The following is a 9,392-nucleotide window of genomic DNA, read 5'->3' on the forward strand; positions in this document are numbered from 1 at the left end:
ATTACAAGAACCTCTGTGGTCCCAGTGATGCCCATCACAAGAACTTCTAAGACTCCAGTGATGTCCACTAAAAGAACCTACATGACGCCAGTGATGCCCATTTTTGGAAGCCCTACAAGACTAGTGATTCCCATTTTAGGAAGCTTTATGAACCTGGTGACTACCATCTCAAGAACCTCTACAACACCAATGATTCCTATTACAAGAACCTCTCTAGTCCCAGTGATGCCCATCACAAGAACCTCCATGACCCAGTGATGCCTATTCAAAGAACCTCTACAACCACAGTGATGCCCATTACAAGAACCTCTGTGGTCCCAGTGATGCCCATCACAAGAACTTCTAAGACTCCAGTGATGCCCACTAAAAGAACCTACATGACACCAGTGATGCCCATTTTTAGAAGCCTACAACCTCAGTGATTCCCATTTTAGGAAGCTTTATGAACCTGATGACTACCATTTGCAGAACCTCTACAACACCAATGATTCCTATTACAAGAACCTCTCTAGTCCCAGTGATGCCCATCACAAGAACCTCCATGACCCCAGTGATGCCTATTCAAAGAACCTCTACAACCACAGTGATGCCCATTACAAGAACCTCTGTGGTCCCAGTGATGCCCATCACAAGAACTTCTAAGACTCCAGTGATGCCCACTAAAAGAACCTACATGACACCAGTGATGCCCATTTTTAGAAGCCCTACAAGCCCAGTGATTCCCATTTTAGGAAGCTTTATGAACCTGGTGACTACCATCTCCAGAAACTTTACAACACCAATGATTCCTATTACAAGAACCTCTCTAGTCCCAGTGATGCCCATCACAAGAACCTCTATGACCCCAGTGATGGCTATTCAAAGAACCTCTACAACCACAGTGATGCCCATTATGAACCTGGTGACTACCATCTCAAGAACCTCTACAACACCAATTATTCCTATTACAAGAACCTCTCTAGTCCCAGTGATGCCCATCACAAGAACCTCTATGACCCCAGTGATGGCTATTCAAAGAACCTCTATAACCACAGTGATGTCATTACAAGAACCTCTGTGGTCCTAGTGATGCCCATCACAAGAAGATCTAAGACTCCAGTGATGCCCACTAAAAGAACCTACACAACCCCAGTGATGCCCATTATTAGAAGCCCTACAACCCCAGTGATTCCCATTTTAGGAAGCTTTATGAACCTGGTGACTACCATCTCAAGAACCTCTACAACACCAATGATTCCTATTACAAGAACCTCTCTAGTCCCAGTGATGCCCATCACAAGAACCTCTATGACCCCAGTGATGGCTATTCAAAGAAGCTCTACAACCACAGTGATGTCATTACAAGAACCTCGGTGGTCCTAGTGATGCCCATCAAAAGAACTTCTAAGACTCCAGTGATGCCCACTAAAAGAACCTACATGACGCCAGTGATGCCCATTTTTAGAAGTCCTACAAGCCCAGTAATTCCCATTTTAGGAAGCTTTATGAACCTGGTGACTACCATCTCAAGAACCTCTACAACACCAATGATTCCTATTACAAGAACCTCTCTAGTCCCAGTGATGCCCATCACAAGAACCTCCATGACCACAGTGATGCCTATTCAAAGAACCTCTACAACCACAGTGATGCCCATTACAAGAACCCCTGTGACAACAGTGATGCCTATTACAAAAATCTCTAAGAGCAACAGTATCTAACGTCTGCATTTTAAAAAATATATGTAATTTCAAATAAATAAGCTTTAACATGTTAACCCCTTGATCTGTCTCTACTGGTGATCAGGAGGTGGTTCCTGATGGGCTACTGATCAAGTGATCACTAGTTCTGGGCACCAGTCCTCAGGAGAGTCTAGAGAAGGGCAACAAAGCTAATAAAGGGTTTGGAGGACTTTAGCTATGAGGAAAGACTACAGGCATTGAACTTATTCTCTATGGAGAGGAGACGCTTGAGAGAGGATATGATATCAATGTACAAATACCGAATTGGTGACCCTAGCATAGCGAACAAACTTTTCAGCAAAAGGGAATTTAAAAATACATGGCCATTCACTAAAATTAGGAGAGAAGCAGTGTAACCTTAAAGGGTTCTTTTCTGTCAGAGCAGTAAGGATGTGGAATTCTCTTCCACAAGCAGTGGTATTAGCGAGGAGCATCGATACTTTCACAAAACTATAAGATGGGCACCTTAACAACCACAACATACAGGAGTATTTGATTTACTATTGACATAAAGACATATACACACATACATCATAGGTTGAACTGGATGGACTGGTGTCTTTTTTCAACCTCACTAACTATGTAACTACAGTGCATCCGGAAAGTATTCACCGCGCTTCACTTTTTCCACATTTTGTTATGTTACAGCCTTATTCCAAGTTGGATTAAATTCATTATTTTCCTCAAAATTCTACAAACAATACCCCATAATGACAACGTGAAAGAAGTTTGTTTGAAATCTTTAAAATGTATTAAAATAAAATAAAAATCCCATGTACATAAGTATTCACAGCCTTTGCAAATCACAATCAAAATTGAGCTCAGGTGCATCCCGTTTCAACTGATCATTCTTAAGTTGTTTCTACAACTTGATTGGAGTCCACCTGTGGTGAATTCAGTTGATTGGACATGATTTGGAAAGGCACACACCGGTCTATATAAGGTCCCACAGTTAACAGTACATGTCAGTGCACAAACCAAGCCATGAAGTCCAAGGAATTGTCTGTAGACCTCTTAGACAGGATTGTATTATGGCACAGATCTGGGGAAGGGTACAGAAATATTTCTGCAGCAGGTCCCAATGAGCACAGTGGCCTCCATCATCCGTGAATGGAAGAAGTTTGGAACTACCAGGACTCTTCCTAGAGCAGGCCGCCCGGTCAAACTCAGTGATCGGGGGAGAGGGACCTTAGTCAGGGAGGTGATGGTCACTCTGTCAGAGCTCCAGCATTCCTCTGTGGAGAGAGGAGAACCTTCCAGAAGAACAACCATCTCTGCAGCACTCCACCAATCAGGCATGTATGGTAGCGTGGCCAGATAGAAGCCACTCCTCAGTAAAAGGCACATGACAGCCCTCCTGGAGTTTGCCAAAAGGCACCTGAAGGACTCTCAGACCATGAGAAACAAAATTCTCTGGTCTGATGAAACAAAGATTGAACTCTTTGGCCTGAATGGCAAGCATCATGTCTGGAGGAAACCAGGCACCGCTCATCACCTGGCTAATACCATCCCTACAGTGAAGCATGGTGGTGGCATGTGGTTTTTTTTAGCGGCAAGAACTGGGAGACTAGTCAGGATCAAGGGAAAGATGAATGCAGCAATGTACAGAGACATTCTTGATGAAAACCTGCTCTAGAGCGCTCTGGACTTCAGACTGGGGCGAAGGTTCAACTTCCAACAGGGCAACGACGCTAAGCACACAGCCAAGATAACAAAGGAGTGACTACAGGACAACTCTTTGAATGTCCTTGAGTGGTCCAGCCAGAGCCTAGACTTGAACCTGATTGAACATCTCTGGAGAGATCTGAAAATGGCTGTGCACCAACGCTCCCCATCCAACCTGACTTCACCCCTTTGCCCTGGCCATGTATACGGTGGAGTTGGCAGGGGTGGAGATTATTTCTTCAGCCGTGCTCCACAGGCCCGCACATGTGCCTCTGGACATGGCCTGAAGACAAATAGTGGCAGCTTGGGCTCACTTCCTTATGCTAGCCATGGTCCGCAGGTATATGGACAGGCTGGGGTAGTAAATGGACAGGCTAAGGTAGTATATAGACAGGCTAGGGTAGAGTATAGACAGGCTATGGTAGTAAATAGACAGGTTAGGGTAGTGTATAGACAGGCTAGGGTAGTATAGGGACAGGCTAGGGTAGTGTATAGACAGGCTAAGGTAGTATATAGACAGGCTAGGGTAGTATAGGGACAGGCTAGGAAAGTATATGGACAGGCTTGGGTAGTAAATGGACAGGAATCAGTCCCAGGCAGTAGGGTGCAGTGCAAGCAGGGGCCTGCTACCCATGTGTGTCAGTCATGGGGCAGTAAGTAGTACCGGCATCCCCAGGGGTCTCATGCATACACTCCTAGCTGTAGAATGCCCCCTGCAGCTGGTGCAGAGTTGGGGCTCAAAGGTGTGTGTGTGGAGGGGGGGGCGGTACCTGTACACGCGTCACTGGGGATCCTCTGCGGGAGGTCATCAGCTGTCACTGACACCACTCCTGGTGGCCTGGTGCCATTACCTGGGATGCCAGGATCCACCACCTGCCTGCCTGAACGGTGGAAAACACGGAGCTTCTCGTGGCCGGAAGTCCCCTTTTCTTCTCAGCCTAACCCGCACAGCTCGCCAGTGAGAAGGAGGCAGTAGCGTCAAAAGAGTTGGTGTGCAGTAAAACATGGTATCACCTCCCCCTGGGGCACTGAGCAGGCCTAGTGCATCAGTGTGACTCTGCCCCCCCAGCCTGCCACAGTGGATGGAACTGGGATTGGATTGGGGGATAAATGAAGCCGGGATGGAATCAGGGGATGGATGGAGCCGGGATAGGATCAGAGGATGAATGAATCTAGGATGGGTTTAGGGGATAGATGGAGCCAGGATGGGGTCAGGGGGAAGGATGGAGCCAGTATGGGATCAGGAGAATGGATAGAGCTGGGATTGGATTAGGGGACGGATGAAGCCTTTATGGGATTGGGGAATGAATGGAGCTGGAATGGGATAAGGGTGGTGGATGGAGCCAGGATGGGATCAGAGGAATCGATGTAGCCCAGATGGGATCAGGGGGAAGGATGGAGCCGGGATGGGATCAGGGGGAAAGATGGAGCTGGGATGGGATCAGGGGGAAGGGATGAAGCCCGGATAGGTTCGGGGGGAATGGATGGAGCTAGGATGGGATGAGGGGATTGATGGAGCCGGGATGGGATTGGGGATGGATGGGGATGGGATCGGGGAATGGATGGAGCTGGGATGGGATCAGGGAATGGATGGAGCCGGGATGGGATCGGAGGAATGGATGGACCTGGAATGGAATTTGGGTGGTGGATGGAGCTGGGATGGGATCTAGGGGATGGATGGAACTTGGTTGGGATTGGGGGATGGATGGAGCCCAGGATGGGACTGGGGTGGTGGATGGAGCCGGGGAGGTTGAAGGATGGAGCCGGTATGGGATCAGGGGATGGATGAAGCTGGGATGGGATCGGGGGGAATGGATGGAGTTGGGATGGGATCTTTGATTTGGGGAGTTAAAGGATATGTGCTAAGGGTGGGGGAAGGGGAGAGGAATTGTGCTGAGGGTAGGGGTGTCAAACTTCAAATCCACCCCCCTCCTTGTAGCACAAGTCCTCTCTAACCCAAAACAAAGCGCCCAACTAGCACACATCTTCTAATCCCCACCCCCTCCCTAAAATCACTCCTGGCAGCATAACTGTCACCTGCCCATGCCCCCCCCCTTTTCCAATCAGCATGTTCCCACCTTGTCCCCCTCCTCTGTAAGATCCCTATTACTACAGACCTCACCTGTGGGTAGGTGTCCTTCCTCCTCCTCCTCCTCCTCCCCAGCTCTTCCTCCCGGGCCTGTGTACCCGTCAGAGCCGAGGAGGAGGCGACTATAGTCATGTCCGCAGTCAGCAGGGCCAGTTGGGAGAGAAATTCCTGCAGGCTGCACCCAAAGGGAGATGCCATTGTGGGGGTGTGGGGGACAATCAGACCACGGGCATGGTGCACCCCGTCTGTCTCTGCCTCACTTCCTCCTCCCCCATCCTCCCCGCGCATCACATGTAGCTGAGGAATAGCAGAGATCCCAGAAGGAAAGGAGGGAGCCGCGGCGCCCTTCTAAATGCGGCACCCGGTTTCAATCCGGGCCCAGTGCCACCCTCTGGCTCTGGTCCGCTCCCCCACACCCACATTGGGAGGCCATTCTCCAGCGCCCCCCCACTGAGCTGCACTCTAGGCCGTCGCCTATCCTGCCTGTAGGTGGTGCTGACCCTGTCTGTGACTTTGGGTCTCACAAGTTGGATCCTAAGTCGCACAAGTGTGAAAGGAGCCTAAATGACAGCACTTTTTTGAAAAATGCATGCCTCAAAAACACCTAAAAACCACATAAAAATTGCATGAAAATGTCGACTCGCAAATATGAACCTAGCCTAAAGGGGGAGTTTGAGTCCATCTGACAGAAGGTTGCACTAAAGAGGTCTAAAGGCTCATTCACACAGGTGCAGCAGAAGCCAAAAAAAAAGTTTGTTTTCCTGAACACACTCAGCAGAGTGCTATGTCTAAGCCTTTCACACCTCATCAATCTGTTGCCCATTTCCCGAAGCGCAACAACACTATACATAAAGATTCCCATTTTATTCAACAGTGTCCGTTCACACCTGAGTGTAATGCTGGAACCAAGAAGTGCATTAACTTTTTTTTGGCCGAATTGCGTGTTTTCGGCGCTACTGACTTTAATAGGAATGCCTGAAAATGTGCAACACAAGCGTTTTAGTGTGTTTTTTGCACCTAGCAACGCTGGATGTGGAGACTTTCATCTGCCTGAAGAGAACCTCTACGACCTCAGTGATGCCCTTTAGAAGAACCTCTATGACCCTAGTGATGACCAATACAAGAAATTCTATGACCCCCAGTGATGCCCATTACAAGAACCTCCACAATACCAGTGAAGTCCAGTACTAGAACCCGTACGACCCCAGTGATGTCCATTAGAAGACAACTACGACCTTAACAATGCCAATTTTTAGAACTTCTAAGGCCCCAGTGATACACATTACAGGAACCTCGTGACAACAGTGATACCCATTACAAGAACTTATATGACCATGTTGATACCCATTATAAAAACTTCTATGACCCCAGTAATAATACCCATTACGAGAACCTCTATGACCCTAGTGATACCCATTATATGAATCTCTATGACCCCAATGATATAAATTAAAAGAGCCTCTACGAACCCAGTGATGCCCAATAAAAGAAATTCTATGACCCCAGTTATGCCCATTACAAGAACCTCTACAAGCCCAGTGAAGTCCTTTACTAGAACCTTTATGACCCAGTTATGCCCATTAGAAGACATCTATGACCCTAACTCGAACTTCTAAGGCCCCAGTGATAAACATTACAGGAACCTCTACAACCACAGTGATACCCATTACAAGAACCTATGTGACCCCATTGATGCCCATTACAAAAACTTCTATGACCCCAATAATACCCATTACAAGAACCTTTATGACCCCAGTGATACCCATTATACGAACCCCTATGACCCTAGTGATATACATTACAAAAACCTCTATGACCCAAGTGGTGTCCACTATAAGAACCTCTACAACCCTTGTTATTACCATTACAGAAACCTTCACAATCCCAGCAACGCCCATTACAAAAACCTCCATGACCTCAGTGATACCCATTACAAGAACATCTACAACCCCAGTGATACCCTTTATAAAAACCTCTACGGCCCCAGTAATACCATTACAGAAACCTCTACAACTCCACTGATGTCTATTATTTCCATTACAGAAACCTTTACGACCCCAGTGATGCCTATTACAAGAACCTCTACAACCCTAGTGATGCCCATTACAAGAAACTCTACAACCCCAGAAATCCCTTTAAAAAATAACCTCTATGACCCCAGTGATACCTATTACAAGAAACTCTACAGTCCCAGTGATGCCCATTACAAAAACCTCAACAACCCCAGTGATGCCCATCACAAGATCCTCCACAACCCCAGTAATGCCCATTACAAAAACCTCCATGGCCCCAGTGATACCCATTATAAGAACATCTACGACAGTGATGCCCAGTACAGAACCTCAACAACCCTAGTAATGCCCATTTCAAAAACCTCCATGACCACAGTGATGTCCATTACAAGAACCTCTACAATCCCAGTAATTCCCATTACAACAACTTCCATGACGCAGTGCTACCCATTATAAGAAACCTCTATGACCGCAGTGCTATACCCATTATAGGAACCCTAATGACCCCAGTGATGCCCATTATAAGACCCTCTATGACCCCTGTGATGCCCATTATAAGTACCTTTATGACCCCAGTGATGCCCATTATAAGAACCTCCATGACCCCAGTGATGTCCATTATAAGAACCTCTATGACCCCAGTGATGCCCATTATAAAAACCTCCATGACCCCAGTGATACCCATTATAAGAACCTCTATGACCCCAGTGATGCCCATTATAAGAACCTCCATGACCCCAGTGATGCCCATTATAAGAACCTTTATGACCCCAGTGATGCCCATTATAAGAACCCCCATGACCCCAGTGATGCCCATTAGAAGAACCTCTACAACCCCAGTAATTCCCATTACAAAAACTTCCATGACCCCAGTGATGCCCATTAGAAGAACCTCTACAACCCCAGTAATTCCCATTACAAAAACTTCCATGACCCCAGTGATGCCCATTGTAAGAATCTCTACAACCCCAGTAATTCCCATTACAAAAACTTCCATGACCCCAGTGATGCCCATTATAAGAACCTTCATGACCCCATTGATGCCCATTATAAGAACCTCTATGACCCCAGTGATACCCATTATAAGAACCTCTATGACCCCAGTGATACCCATTATAAGAACCTCTATGACCCCAGTGCTACCCATTATAAGAACCTCCATGACCCCAGTGATGCCCATTATAAGAACCTCTATGACCCCAGTGCTACTCATTATAAGAACCTCTATGACCCCAGTGCTACTCATTATAAGAACCTCTATGACCCCAGTGCTACTCATTATAAGAACCTCCATGACCCCAGTGCTACTCATTATAAGAACCTCCATGACCCCAGTGCTACCCATTATAAGAACCTCCATGACCCCAGTGATGCCCATTATAAGAACCTCTATGACCCCAGTGCTACTCATTATAAGAACCTCTATGACCCCAGTGATGCCCATTATAAGAACCTCTATGACCCCAGTGCTACTCATAATAAGAACCTCTATGACCCCAGTGATGCCCATTATAAGAACCTCTATGACCCCAGTGCTACTCATTATAAGAACCTCCATGACCCCAGTGCTACTCATTATAAGAACCTCCATGACCCCAGTGCTACCCATTATAAGAACCTCCATGACCCCAGTGATGCCCATTATAAGAACCTCTATGACCCCAGTGCTACTCATTATAAGAACCTCTATGACCCCAGTGATGCCCATTATAAGAACCTCTATGACCCCAGTGCTACTCATTATAAGAACCTCTATGACCCCAGTGATGCCCATTATAAGAACCTCTATGACCCCAGTGCTACTCATTATAAGAACCTCCATGACCCCAGTGCTACTCATTATAAGAACCTCCATGACCCCAGTGCTACTCATTATAAGAACCTCTATGACCCCAGTGATACCCA

Source organism: Pelophylax lessonae (genome assembly GCF_965119305.1).
Source record: "Pelophylax lessonae genome assembly, chromosome: 13".
Classification (NCBI taxonomy): domain Eukaryota; kingdom Metazoa; phylum Chordata; class Amphibia; order Anura; family Ranidae; genus Pelophylax; species Pelophylax lessonae.